Source organism: Capra hircus, chromosome 10 (assembly GCF_001704415.2).
Source record: "Capra hircus breed San Clemente chromosome 10, ASM170441v1, whole genome shotgun sequence".
Taxonomy (NCBI): domain Eukaryota; kingdom Metazoa; phylum Chordata; class Mammalia; order Artiodactyla; family Bovidae; genus Capra; species Capra hircus.
In genome coordinates this window covers 22,203,519-22,219,298 of record NC_030817.1, presented here as the reverse complement: position 1 = coordinate 22,219,298, position 15,780 = coordinate 22,203,519, and the positions used below count along the sequence as shown (strand labels likewise).

At 41.9% G+C, this 15,780-nt stretch overlaps 1 protein-coding gene across 3 annotated transcripts in view; it reads right to left on the bottom strand.

Moving 5' to 3' along the window:
• Positions 1 to 15,780, bottom strand: part of DCAF5 (DDB1 and CUL4 associated factor 5) — a 94,726-nt gene that overhangs the window by 77,721 nt on the left and 1,225 nt on the right. The window lies entirely within an intron of this gene.

Sequence of the window (15,780 nt, the reverse complement as noted above, 5' to 3'; positions counted from 1 at the left end):
ACTGCAGCCATGAAATTAAAAGACGTTTACTCTTTGAAAGGAAAGCTACGACCAAGCATAATCAAAAGCAGAGACAATTCTTTGCCAACAAAGTCTGTCTAGTCAAAGCTATGGTTTTTCCAGTGGTCATGTATGGATGTGAGAGTTGGACTATAAAGAAAGCTGAGTGCCGAAGAACTGATGCTTTTGAACTGTGGTGTTGGAGAAGACTCTTGAGAGTCCCTTGGACTGCAAGGAAATCTAACTAGTCCATCCTAAAGGAAATCAGTCCTGAATATTCATTGGAAGGACTGATGCTGAAGCTCAAACTCCAATACTTTGGCCACCAGATGTTAAGAACTGATTCAATGGATCATTGGAAAAGACCCTGATGCTGGGAAAGATTGAAGGTGGGAGGAGAAGGGGATGACAGAGGATGAGATGGTTGGATGGCATCACCGACTCAATGGACATGAGTTTGAGTAAACTCTGGGAGTTTACTCAGGGTTTACTCAATTTACAGGGAGGCCTGGAGTGCTGCAGTCCATGGGGTTGCAAAGAGTCAGACATGACTGAGCAACTGAACTAAACTGAACTGAATTGAAATTAGGGAGAAAAAAAATCAAATGGCAAGTGCAGGCTGGGGTGGAGAGAAAAGGTGGAATCACATGAATTTTGCTGTTCACTACAAAGAAGTAGCCACAGGAGTAATACCTCTCCTATTACTCTGCTCTTATCTAGTATCTTTATCCTGAAAATGATTCCACTTATCTACCGATTATCTCATTTTTCCACATATCCAATTAAGTAAGGCAGAAATATTCCCCATTTTAAGGATGTGAAGAGTAAGGCAATGGTTTGCCTCCATGAAGGAAGCCTCGACTCCTAGTTTGAAACACTTTACACTAAAGAAGAAGCAGAAATTAAAGTGGCAGCAACACCCTAAAGAGACAACTAGAACACTGGGAAATAAAATGGTTTCTCTAGAATCAGATGACTAATAGCAGTGGAGTTTAATAGAATTAGGGTCTTTAAATCCTAAGCTAGCACACCAATCCCTAGAAAATGTCTCTACTTCCTAAACAGAAATAGAGGGAAAAAATCCATATCAGAATCACAGAATAGAGTCCGAAGACACCCAACAGATCATCTTCTCTAATATCCCCATTCTGCCAATGAAGAAACTAAAGCACAAAGAGGTAAACTCACCTGCCAAAAAAAAACACACCACCAGTTACAGGCAACGATATGCTATGCTAAGTCATTTCAGTCGTGTCCGACTCTGTGAGATCCCATATATGGCAGCCCACCAGGCTCCCCCAACCCTGGGATTCTCCAGGCAAGAACACTGGAGTGGGTTGCCATTTCCTTCTCCAATGCATGAAAGTGAAAAGTCAAAGTGAAGTCGCTCAGTCATGTCCAACCCTCAGTGACCCATGGACTGCAGCCTACCAGGGTCCTCCATCCATGGGATTTTCCAGGCAAGAATACTGGAGTGGGGTGCCACTGCCTTCTCCAGTTAGAGGCAAAGTGAGATTCAAATCCAAGATGTCTGAGTCCAAAGCCCCTGTTTCTCCTAAAGTGTAGTAAGCAGAGGCCACTGGATGATTTCAGACAGTAGAGAAATGACTTTAATAATTATGTATTTTAACGTGAGTTAGGGGGAAAAAACCTAGCATATTAAACTCATGATTTCATGGATATTATAATAATATAAAGTTTCCTTTCAAATACTGTTTTAAGGAATCAATTTAGAAAAAATGCTAAATAGCAAGGTGATATATGAAAAAAAATTAAGAAAAAACATAAAACAGCAGAGGTGGCCTAATTTCAATTTCATTTTTTTAAATATACACATATAAAGACTAAATAAAGTATGTCCCATATGTCCAAAATGGTCATCCTGAGTAGGTGTGATCTTTCTTTAAATATCTATTTTCCAAATTTCCCATAATTAACACATGACATTTAAAAAACATGAATAAGTGGGAAGTCTGTCTTATAAGTGCCATAATCTGATAAACTGTATGACTCAACAGGAAATTCTCAATAGTAAAGTATGGCAGCAGTGTAATGTCAAAGGACAAAAGCTCCTCAAATAGAGCTGCTGAGTGCTCAGTCGCTCAGCTGTGTCTGATTCTCTGTGACCCCATGAACTACAGCCCGCCACTGGAATTTTCCAAGCAAAAATACTGGAGTGGGTTGCCATTTCCTACTCCAGGGGCTCTTCCCTACCCAAGGATGGAACCTGGGTATCCTGTGTCTCCTGCATTGGTAGGAGGATTCTTTACCACTACAGCCACCTGGGAAGCCCCAAACAAAGCTAGGGCAACACTAAAAACAGATTCTCTGGGCCTCAACAACAGTAAGAATTTACAGGGAATTTATGAGAGTGGACAATACATTCATTCTGTGGTATTCCCAGACCACAGACTGTCCTCATGTCCGGTCTCATTTCTGCCACAGAGAGAACCTGGACAGTATGCTTTCTCGATTAAAGCATAGATGCTCTTCACTCATTCTGTGAAGTTTCTTATTCTTATTTTTACTTTTTTCTTTGTTTAAGTAAGAAAACTGCCTGTTTGACTTTTGCAGAATTCCTTGCATAAGCAAGGAATAATATAATAAAGTTTTCTTTTACCCTTCATAGGCAATTTCTAACAAACCCCAGGAAGGTAAACAGAGAGGTCAACTCTGAGACTAAATCAAGTTGACAGTGGTTGCCAAACATGCAAATTTCAGTTGTTTCTTGCCAGTATGTCTAAGGCAAAACATGCTGCAGCCACCTATGGCAGGAAGCCATAAAATATTAGTACCAGGCCATCAAACATAGTTCAGAAATCTACAAAAACAAACAAACAAACAAAAAAACAATCCTCAGAGATTCCAATTAGTTACTTAGCTTTAAGGAGTAATGCCAAATACACAACCAGAATTTAGATACAAGACTTTAATGGAAATTTAGAATGAGGAAAGTTGTATAACAAGATTTTGACAGGTATCTGGATTTGCAAAAAATTCCTCCTCCTGAGTAATGTTCTTGGAAGACTTTTTAAAATAAGGAAGTACAGGCAGGCTAAGAATTAAAACTAGAGAGTCAACCAGATTGACAGTCTGCCTACACCCTGGAAAATCTCTACTACTCATCTGCAAAATAATGAGGCATCACCAACTTAATAAAAACAATCCCTTTCAGAGACAATAAAACTGCAGACAGAATGTACTGGTGGAGTAAGCCACTTTGAGGAAGTCCTTTATAAATGCAGAACCTATTTTCCCTACTGAGGGACCACGTCAGAAGACCCAGATTTTAATCTTGCTTGTACTTCTTACTGGTTGTGAGCTACTGGGCTAATCATTTTACCTCTTTACTCCTTTATGCTCTTACATGTAAAATTAAAGGGGTTCCGTTAGATGATCATTAGTTCTTTTCAGCAATAAATAAAACTGCATGATTCCACAGGGGTAGAACATCAGCAGTCTAAAATCACAAGACGGGTGAAATCAGGCCTTTAACCCAGGTCTCTTAAACTTCTTCAATGATGACATTACATGGCATCAAAGACACTCTATATAGCCAATACCTGAAAAACTACAATATCTGAAAACTCTTCACAGGGCCAACCTATACACTTGAAAGAGTCAACTTTTATTCCAAATGTACCGGGTACTAGACAGATAATCTACAAAACTAAGCCTTTAGCATGGTTTTAATATCTATATCACATCACTTTGGGTTAAAAACACCTCAGGAAAAAAATTCCAACTCAGTGGAGAATCATTCATCAAAATGCCTTTCCTCAAAATCAACTCTGCAAAAAAACCAACCCACAGGGAGAGTTTTTTAAAAAAGAAAGGAAGGAAGGGGACTTCCCGGTTGTCCAGAGATTAAGAATCCACCGTCCAATGCAGGGGGCACAGGTTCAGTCTCTGGTGGGGGAACTAAGATCCCGCGGGCTGCAGGGCAACTAAGCTTGAGGACCACAACTAGAGAAAACCCCACACACTGCAAATCCTAAACCCGTGCGCTCTGGAGCCTGCAAGCCACAAACAGGGAAGCCTGCAACCGCTGCAATGAAGACCCAGCAAGCCAAATATTAAAGAAAAAAAAAAGAAAAGAAAGAAGAAAGAATGTACAAGTGAATAGCAGGACAAGAACTATAAGAGGAAGTACATGGAAAGGAGAAGGAAACTTAGCCTCTAGATCTAGCATTTTCTTAATGGTTTTAACCTGTTTTTTGGCGGGGAGGGGGGTGGTTTCTAGGACAAGGAGAAAAATGACTAACCAACCTCTTTGCCTCTCAAACTTATACCTTCAAAGTGGCAGCTGAAAGACCTGACATGGGGAGAATGGAGGCTTGGAGGCTTTTCCAGCAGAGGCATTCAACAGTGAATAGGAGTGAAGAGACTTAACGCTTTGGTTCTACCAGAGTGCCAGACAGCTCTTATGATCATGAGTACGTGGCCCTATGATTTATCATCCAAACCAGGACCTTTTTAGGAATGAAAGAGCACTAATAATTGTACCAGGGCTATGGGGAAACTGGGTCCCCAGTAAATCAGATATATGGTCATCTTAGGTGTTAAGGGCCCCGGCAAAGGCAGGGGTGCTTCCCTGGTGGCTCAGCGGTAAAGAATTCAGCTGCAACGCAGGAGACACGAGTTCAATCCCTGGGTCGGGAAGATCCCCTGGAGGAGGAAACGGCAATCCACTCCTGTATTCTTGCCTGGAAAATCCCATGAACAGAGGAGCCTGGAGGGCTACAGTCCATGAAGTTGCAAAACAGTCAGGCATGACTTAGCAACTAAACAACAAAACAAAGGTAGGGGATCTACAGAGTTAGCTGATCGACCATATGACGAAATCTTACCTCACCTTATCTACCATAGGAGCCCCAGCAGCAGCAACAGGGAAGATGGAAATCAGCCTTTCGGCTAATACCATCTCTGCTCCTTGGGTACAATATTAACCTGTCAGTTACCTCTGGCGCCATTTTCTCATTGATTCCTACATGTCCCAGCCCTCTGGAATAAACTCCTTTACAATTGGTCTTAACAGTACTCAAAGCATGCAGACCTGATCTCCAATGCATATCAACTCTGTATCCAAGAGTGAGCAAAGTGTGAACGTGAAGGCATGGGAGAGCCAGGTATCTAAAGTGACAAACTGCTGTTGTCAATTCTTCCCCTTAATCCCTGACCTATAAAAACTGATGTAAGGGCAAGTGGAATCCAAGAGCAGAACCTGAACAGTAACCCTCCTTTTTCACCCAGTCAGTGAGTAACTCTGGAAGGAACCAAAACACCTTCTTTTTGACAAAAACAGAGTGAAGCTGCAAGAACCCTACACTCCTTGTTAGCATTAGAAGCGCTTCCAAATGGCTTATGGGCAGACCTCCCATGCTGCACTGTTTAAACCGCCTTCCAAAAAGCAATTTATTCTGAAGCACATTATTTATCTCTACCCCAGGCCTATATATTTTCTCCCCATGTATAATTATAAGGAAATACTCTTATTTCTGTTGGCTGGAATTCAGCCAAACATACTCAAGCAGCATAATTTCAGCAGAAATCAAACTCAAATCACAAGCTCAGTGAATACATATATATTGTTTGCGCTTCTAGTGAGGTAAATGGGGAACAGGAACTAACTTGGTAACCAGAGTATGTATACCAACTTCTATTCAGACTAAAGCAGGTGAGTTTAACCCAGTATGAAGTTAGTCACGTGGTTTACAGAAACAAGCATGAAACACGCAGTGTTAGGGAAGAAGACTTTAGAAAGCTGCCAAAACCAAAATCCAGGTGAAGTAAGTTTTAGTCCTGAGAGAGATCTTGAGAGGAGAGAACTGAAGCTGTGACCAGAACTGTGCCTGTTATTGGCTCCAAGCCCATGATCCATCCCCTCAACCTCAACCCCTTCCTTGTTTTCACATAAAGGGGAAAAAACCATTCAGCACACCAGAGTGACAGCATAGGGAGCTGAGAATAGAGGGGAAAGGTCAAATCCTTTTAAAACGTATATAACATTCCAAAAACTTTCAGAGCAGTTAGCAGCATGTCTCAGAACTCACGCAGACCCAGGCTGGAAATCCAGCTTCACCACAAACTACAGGTTTCACAAGTTACTTAACCTCTCTAAGCCTCAATTTATTGTCAAACATTTTTTTCTTTCTTCTCGTTTTTGAGGGCACTGCAGTGGGATCTCAGTTCTCTGTCCAGGGACGGAGCCCGCACCTCTGCAGTCGAAGTGCAGTCTTACACTGGACTACCAGAGAAGTCATTGTTAAACATTTGCTTTTATAAACAGTAATATCTCAAACACCAGATGAACCATGCCTACTTAATGTGGTACACGCTGGGGAGCACTGTAGATTTTCGAGAGATCAGCAGGAGATATAAGATAATGAGTTAAATTTTAGGGAGCTTATATTATGTTGGCAGTGGTGAGTAACAAGTATTAAAGCTGAAAAGAACAAAAATTTGGGAAGCAGCTATTGGAATCAAATTTTCTACAAAGATTAAGGTAATATATAAGGCAGTAAAAAAAATCTTATTTCATTCCTAGAATTCTATTTCATTTTCTTTTAATGAAAGACAATGAATTCCAGTATCTATTTTTCCACTAGTGCCCTGAGCGAATGAGTGAATGTTAGTCACTCTGACTCTGTGGGACCCTATGGACTGTAGCCCTCCAGGCTCCTCTGACCATGGAATTCTCTAGGTAAGAATACTGTATTGGGTAGCCATTCCCTTCTCCAGGGCATCTTCTCGATAACCCTGGTATCTCACATTGCAGGCAAATTCTTCACCATCTGAGCCACCAGGGCAGCCCACTAATGTCCTACCTGTTCTCATTACAGAATCCTCAGCAGTCATTTATCAGTGTCTTCTCTTGATTCTTTAGCACTTTGTTATGACAATTAATACAAAACCTTCAAATCCCCTATCTCTAGATCATAAGTAACACTGGCTATTCTACAAGTGGCAAATAAGACATACAAAGTGCTTAGCAGAGGGCATGGCAAATGTGTGTGCATTTTCACACACTATCTGCTAAATAAATGTTTTAAAAAAGTAACTCAGGGCTATTATTGAGATTAAGGAGGCAGACATAGTGTGTTCTCAGTAAATATTTTGAATGAATAAACGTAACATACCTATTTGAAACAAGTTATTTACATCAAAACATAGCAATACAATTTATCATCTAAGAGGAGCAACTAGAGTTGGACATATGCTCAGAAACTGCTAACATTTCAGCTTTCTCTTTCCAAGAGGTCCAGAAAAGGTCGCCTGCCTGATGAGAAGGGGCAGAAAGCTATTAAAAGGTAACCTACAAGCAGCACTTGCCTAGGAGCAGAGTCCTACTTAGTCCTCACTGCCAGAGACTAACCACGCACTCTGGGCAAGTCACCTTTCTGCTTCTCCACTCCCTCTCCCATAAAATGAAGATCTTTCCATCTCTCTGATTCCACGAGAAAGAAGGAAGAAACCAAATAGGCTTTCTAAAGTAGTATTTCCCAGTCAGTCAAGATCAACTTTTGATTTTTGCCATATCTATATAACACAGCCACTATCATTTTTCTTTAAAAGAACTTTTAAAAATTTAACTTCACCTTAAGCAATAAATCCATGAAAGCTATTTTATACATGTTAATTAACTTTTCTAACCTGTATAAAATAAATGTACTATTAAAATGTAAATATTCACTCAAAGATCCCTTAAAATCAGCTTGTATACCCACACTTTGGCAAATAGTAACCTAACTATTATAGGTTACTCATAACTTAAAAGCAAAAAATTTAAAGAACACAAATTAAGTAAAAAATAAATGCAATTTCATGTTTCCACAATAATCTGAGCATTAATCTTAACAAATCAATATTCAGTTCTTAAACTATAAGAGATAATACTTTTACTATAATGTGGGTTACCAAGAATTGAAAATAGAATTGATTCCTTCTTAACCTACATAATCTTCATTTGAATTAGGAATTTCGTTCCTTTAACCTTAAAAGGCTTTAATTTCACCCTTGAATATTTAAATTCAGACTAAAACAATAAGAAAAGCAATTACTTCCTTCTTGAAACCATGAAAAAGAAAACAAAAAGATCAAAATTAGACACTGTTTATAAGCAATGAAGGTGCTCTTCACCTTGCTCAATGCATGAGAAAACAAATGAAACCCACTTAACTCAGAATTCAGAAAGCAGCACTCCTGGGTCTCAAGTTTTACTGGTCAATAAAGTGTCCTTGATCTAAATGTTTCCAACTACTTCACATCCAAATCTATCAGTAGTCAAGTGAATGAGCACACACTTGTACCTGGCTGACACCTCTCTTTAGTGTGTGGCCAGGATACACAACTGAGGGCCACGGCTCTTCAGAACTCTTAGGGATCAAAAAATGTACTAAGTTCAGTGATGATCCTCTGAACAGTAATGAACATAAAGACAATTTTTTGATGTACTTATAATGTCTAATGAGACTGGTGGCCATCAGTTAAAACTCACTAGGTTATTTTAAAGCAAAAGTGACAAACCCAGGCATAATTTTACACTTGCCAGTCTTTGATAGATAGCAATTAGTTGACTGAAAAAAGAGTGGGAAAAATAATATTTATCTACAAATATCTGTGATACCATATCCTTGTGACATGATCTCTAAAATATATCATAGCAGTGTCCTCCAAGGCCATTTCTATAAGCCATCTTTTTTTCCCACTCAGGCTAACAGACAAGGGGATTTTTGCCATATTAAACACTAAAAACCAGAGAAAAATCAAATCTCTATTAAAGTATCATAAAGCAGAGGAGAAAATTTTTAAAGGACCAGGCACTGTTACATCTGAGAAGTAAAGGTTCCGCAAATGCAAGCTTAAGAGTATGATTTACACCTGATTCATCATCTCTGTACTTCCCATAGCTCCTGTCTTATAAACAGTATGTGCTCAAAAACTATTTGTTGAACTAACAGACCGAAGAATAAAATTTAACACCTTCACAGCAATGAATTATCAGTAAATAGAAAAGCCCAGAAGAAAATCCAAGAATTGATTCTCCTAATCACCATGTCAAAATGTATGTAACTACAAAAGCTTAGTCAGAAATCTGGCCATATTTCTCCTGATAAACTAACCCCTGGACCAAGATATTAATTCTAATTAAACATGTGAGAAGTTTTAATAAAGTCAGAATTCATTTAACTGGCTAAAGCCAAACACTTTACCTATAGGTAATATGTTCTTACATGAGTTAATTTACAGAAAACTGATTCCATAAAATGAAAATAGGGACTTCGTTGGTAGTCCAGTAGTTAAGATTGGTGCTTCCACTGCAGGGGCCGTGGGTTTAATCCCTGGTCAGGGAAGATCTAAGATCCCTCATACCTCAAGGTGCAGACAAAAAAATTAATTTAATTAATTTAAAAATAAATAAAGCTTAATTACATAAACTTAGTAGCCCAACCCACCCTCCACCTCCGCAAAAGAAATACAACTAGTGATTGGGCAACAGGAAATGATCATCAGTTAATAGGTTCCAATTAAGCATATACTTACTATCACAGCTATTATTTGATGCTTAAAATTATGCTGTGACAATAGTATCGGGGTTAAGCTTATTCATAAAGCATTTCTAATAGTTCCCCTCACTGAGATCATTCTTAATTTTTCACACCGTTCTGTGCTATCTGTAATAAATGTTAGATGTTGAGGTGTCACTCTTAAAAGCCTTTTTGTGAGGTTCAAGTTAAATAGCAACAGTAACAACAATTGCAGCAGTAGCAGCAACCAGAGCAACAGTATGGTCTAGATCCTTGATAGAATAACTTTATAAGTATTATTTCATTCAACACTTATCACAACCCTGTGAGATGTATCACTGTCTTTATTGTATGAACATGGAAACACAAAGGATGAGTGATTTGTCAAAGGTAACCCAGTAAGTAAGCAGTTTAGTTGATTTTCATCCCTAGGCACTCTCAATCCAGAGTTCATGCTCTTAACCTCTAGGTATAACTGTGGATACTTATAATAAGTCAAGTCAGAGATCCACAGGAAACAGAAATAGGACTAAATAGTGAGTCCAATTATAAATATTATGACCAAGTAATTAAGTGCCTCTCCCCATTCACAGCTCCTACTTAATTAACACTTTGAAATAGTGTAGTTGCTGATGGTATCTGAAAAGCTTCTGAAGGTGCTTTTTCTACACTGGGTCATAAGGGTTAAAAAAGAGATCATAATTTCTCACTATAACTCAAAACTTCACACTATGGGCTATTAATCTGTTGGTGCTACAAGTTCCAAGGCCTTAAGCATCAATTCAGGGTAAATGATATTATAGCAACTCTTATCCCAAAGAGCTGAATATTTTTGTTTACTAATAAGTCTGTTTATACAAACCATTTATAAGATACAAGAAAGCAGAGATAAACATATATACAGAGCTACATTCTTTTTTGGCTTCCAGGATCTCAATTCCCAACCAGAGACTGACCCTGGCCCTGGCAGTGAAAAATGCCCAGTCCTAACCACTGGCCCGCCAGGAATTCCCTGAGAGCTATATTCTGATTGGTCTTCCAATCAGAACCCAGGAAGATGTTCATCTTCTTCCCCAGGAGAAAATAAAAAGACTTTGAAGTAAACATATTTCCATTCAAGGGAAAAGAAGAAACGTAAGAGGAGGCAGGGCCTCCCTGGTAGTTCAGCAGTAAAGAATATGCCTGCCAGTGAAGGAGACTCGGGTTCAATCTCTGGGTTGGGAAGATTCCCTCGAGTAGGAAATGGCAACCCACTCCAGTATTTTTGCCTGGGAAACCCTATGGACAGAGGAGACTGTCAGGCTACTGTCTAAGGGGTCACAAAGAGTCAGACGTGACTTTGCAACTAAACACTAACAAAGAGGAGACAATGGAGGCAATTTAAAAAATCAGATGCAACCAAAGACTCAAAAGGTAAACCTAGGCTATGCCCTAAATAAGTGCGCTAGCATAACCTCTTTGATGGTGTCAGGATCTCTCATAAGTAGCATTTCAACATAAAATTGTTGTTCCTTACCTCTCTCAAAGAATTAACACCCTTAAATATTCTAAGATGAAACCCACAAGCATCAAGCATAAGCTGTCCTTTATAGACAGTTGCTGCTGCTGCTAAGTCACTTCAGTCGTGTCCAACTCTGTGTGACCCCATGGACGGCAGCCCACCAGGCTGCCCCGTCCCTGGGATTCTCCAGGCAAGAACACTGGAGAGGGGTTGCCATTTCCTTCTCCAATGCATGAAAGTGAAAAGTGAAAGTGAAGTCGCTCAGTCATACCTGACTCTTAGCGACCCCATGGACTGCAGCCTACCAGGTTCCTCCGTCCATAGGATTTTCCAGGCAAGAGTACTGGAGTGGGGTGCCATTGCCTTCTCTGTTATGGACAGTAATGTTCACTCAAACCTATGGAGTTTGCAAAGTACCTTCACATATAACATTTCACTGAATACACCTCCTTGTTAGGGTAATGACAGTAATTTGATAATCCCAGTTTACTGATGAGGAATATTAGGACTTCCCTAAATTCAAACAATTTGAGACTAGAAGAGCCTCCAACATCATGTGACACCAAATTCCAGACTTTGTCCATACCATTCTGTGCCTCCTCATTCCACATCAAAAAGTCACAAAACTATCCTGTCTGCCCCATTTGCACATGTTCATTACCAGCACTCTAAGAACAAGTGTCAGCTAATTACGACATCATGAGTTATACGTACAGAGGGTAAAGAAAACAAACTCAGCATTTTTTCTGAGGCCTGGCACTCTGTTCATTACCCAAACTAAACCTGGCCTAATGTAGTTGTTACAACTACAGCCCTTCAGGTGGGTGCTGGTATTCCCTGCTCACATCAGGAAAAAAAAGGTTTAGCAACTTGACTAAGGTCACACATTAAATCACGTGTGCTGTGCTGTGCTAAGTCGCTTCAGTCATGTCTGACTCTTCGACCCCATGGATCGTAGCCCACCAGGATCCTCTTGTCCATGGAATTAGCAGTGATTTTAACCATGTGTACGCTATACCACACTGCCTTACGTGATACCACAGTAACACCCTTTAAAGTAACAAAAATATTTTTTAGGTTAAAGCACTTTTGTATTTTAAAATGTCCCAAAACCATCCTCCTTCTCATTGCTGTCCTACATTCACTTCCCAGCTGAGCACCTTTTCTCCTTCCTGGTTTTCTCTGCTTCACTCTTAGTATCTACTGGACTCACTGTGCCCTGGAAAAGGGGCTAGCTGTTAGAACAAAAAACCAATGATGTGTCCTTAACAAACAGTATGGTTTATAAGGCCACAGGATTCATGCAAATATTTTTGCCCTAAGTCTAAGTTAATTCTATCAAATAGTAAGTGCCAGGGAATTCCCTGGAAGTCCAGGGGTTAGGACTCTGCGCTTTGACTCCCACAGCCCCAGTTCAATTCCTGGTCAGGGAACTAAGATCCTACAAGCCTCCCAATATGATCAAACAAAATTTAAAAGAAAAAAACAAACAACAAAAACCCCCACACAAACAGCGTGTGTCAGTTAAAAGCAATGTTAGCCTGCAAAAACAATTAGAAAATGAAAAGAGTGAACAAATTAAGGACAATCTATCGTTTTAAAAAAAATGTTTTTCTTCCAGTTTTACTAAAATATATTTGACACACAGCACTGTAAGTGTACAGTATAATGATTTGGCTTACATATATCATGAAATGATAATCACAGTAAGTTTACTGAATGGTCCACCAGCTCATATAGATATAAAATTAAAGAAATAGAAAAAAAAATTTTGTCACTGGAAGGACTGATGTTGAAGCTGAAACTCCAATACTTTGGCCACTTGACGCGAAGAGCTGACTCAATGGAAAAGACCCTGATGCTGGGAAAGATTGAGGGCAGGAGGATAAGGGGACAACAGAGGCTGAGATGGTTGGATGGCATCACCGACTCAATGCACATGGGTTTGGGTGGACTCCGGGAGTTGGTGATGGACAGGGAAGCCTGGTGTGCTGCGGTTCACGGGGTCGCAAAGAGTTGGACACTAGCGACTGAACTGAAATGAAAGATTCACTCTCTTAACTTTCATATATAACATGCAACAGTGTTAACAACTGCACTATACATTTCACTCCTAGTACCTGTTTCTTATAACTGGAAGGTTGTACTTTTTGACTGCCTTCACCCAATTCCTCACCCCTTGACCCGACCTCTGCCTCTGGTAACCACAAATCTGATCTCCTTTTCTATGGAACATTATCATCATAATCATCACATTTGAGGGCTTTAACCAATCCAGACAAGATATAGGAACTACAACAAAATGCACAGAAGTAATCTCATCTGACCTCTTCCTACATTTTTGGTGAAACATTAGGAATAGATAGCATTAGCCTCAAAATACCTGGAGCTCTTCCCCTCAGGTGTTAACTGCTAAAGAACAATGATAGATAAAATGTAAATATGATACCTTAAATAGTTTTAAATTTGGGAAGATTACTGAAAGACTTCCTAGAACAAAATTTAATTAGCTTTAACAAGTGAAGGTGTATTTATGACTCCCAAAGGGGGTTTCCTTATCTAAAGCAAACTAGAGGACATTTCTGTTGTATGTTATATTCATAATACATGAATAAGCTAATAAGGCTTTTAACCAAAACTCTACCTACCTTCTGGCAACAAGAAAAGCTAACAAAAGCTAACACTACCTGAGCTAAACTGGACGAGCAGGAAAGGGAGAGGAGTATATAAAAAGCAAATAGGAAGAACTGAGCTAGAGAAAGTGTGAGAGGAAGAAGGACTAAGGGGCAAAGAAGGCTGGAACCCAGAAGTACAGATGGAGATGGCTACTTACGCCTAGAATCAGAAGGTTCACCAGGGCCCTGCTCTTCTATAGACTAAAATTAAGATAAAGAAAGTGAACTGGTCCAGTCTAGAGAAAATGGGGTTCATGTAAGACAAAGGGGAACATACAACACAAGGAAAACCGGTAGAGAGGAGGCAACATTTTATCGCCTTAAAAAAAAAGTTCTAATGAAATTTAAATGGATGAATTGTATGGCATGTGAATTATATTTTAATAAATCTGTTATTTTTAAAAGGCGTGTTAAATTGAGCAATGTATGACTGCATTTATCATTTAATCAACATGCTTAATTAGCTCAGTCTGTAATAGCACCTCCCCGTTTCCCCTCCCCCCACCGTCAAAATTCCCTCACTCTGTAGGGTACATTTACTTGGGAATCTCTCTGTCGGAATAAATCAGTCTAGGAAGGAGACAGAGTATGATGAATACAGAAGTAGCAGTAGGGGAAAAAACTGCGAGCTCTTTTAACAGCTCTTCCCCCCATTCTTGCACTGTAGGGGAAGGAAGCTTTTGTTTGGGGGTATGCCTCGAAGTGGAATATCAGATGTCTCCAGCAGATGATCTAGGGCCAAACTCTACCTAGTCAAAGAGAAAACGATACGATATGGAGAAGTCAATTCAGTCCTGAAGAAAGCCCAGAAGGCTTATCGTGAAACGATCCCAAGTCTTATCTCTGCTACCCCCAAACTGGACGGCACTCCCTGTGCCACTTCGCTAAGAGTTACTCGCGAAGACGTTGGATGCCTTGCCAGGATCCCAGAAGTTTCTGGCGAGCTGCCCACTGACGTAAATTAGAAAACCATTCAGGGACCGGGCTGGGTGAAGCGAAGCGCCACGTCCAGCGCAGGGCTCCCCCTTCCTCCCTCTAGACGTAGGAAAAGGGATGGGGTAGGGAGGGCAGAAGGCGAGCGGGAACGCCAGATCAGCCGTCTTCGCCCTGCTACCCTGGGCCGGGTTTCGGGGAGCCGCCCCCAGCGTACCCCATCCCCACGCGCCCGCCTTGGGCCCACGACCCCCCAGATGAGGGCGGCGAGCGCCCCCAGGGGCCGCAGGCGCACCTCCTCCGGGGCAGCTGTCGCCACCACCCGCCCGGCCCCGGCCTCCCCGGGAGCAATAGGCTATCGATTCAGCTGCCTGTCGCTAGGAGCCCCGGGAGAGCGAGGCCTACATCGCCCGGCCGGAGCCCCGGCCTCGATTTCGCCACCTACCCCACACCGGAGGGGGAGCCACGGGAGTGGGCCGGGGGGGCGGGGGGAGGCAATCAAGCCCAGGTGGGCGGGAGGAGGAGGCGCGAAGACCACCTGCAACGGGCAGGCGCGGGGGAAAGAGGGTGCGGGCTCGCGGCTCCCGCCAACCAGTCTCCCGGGGTCGCACCCCTACCCCACCACCCCCACCCCCTGCCCTCACAAGTTGCGCATTCAAGTTCAGGCCGGTGCCCCTTGGCCTTCCAGAGTCCTTGGCACTCCCGAAACCGGAAAAAAAACAAGACACGGAAGAGACCACCCCCAAGACCCGAGGAGATGGTGCTGGGGCCCCTGAGGGCGCCGAAGGGGGCGGCCCACAGGGACCCGCCCGTCACCTCCCCTCGGCTCACCCGGAGTCGCAGCCCCGACCCCTCCCGGCGGCCAGCCCTGTCACCGCCCTACCCCGGCCCCCCCAGGCCCCTTCCCAGGACGCCGGCGGCAGGGGCGCGAGCTCCCCCCCCCTTCCCCCCACCCCGGCCTCAGGCGCGCCTCGGCCTCCTCCCCCTCCAAATCGCCCAAAGGCCCCCCGGACCTTTTAAAGTACACGAAGGAAGAGTTTCCCATCAAACTTTGTCAGGCCGTAACCTCGCCCCCCACCCCCTCGCCGACCCACACTTCCAGGGCAGTCATCAAGACAGATCACTTTACACTCTGGATAAAGCG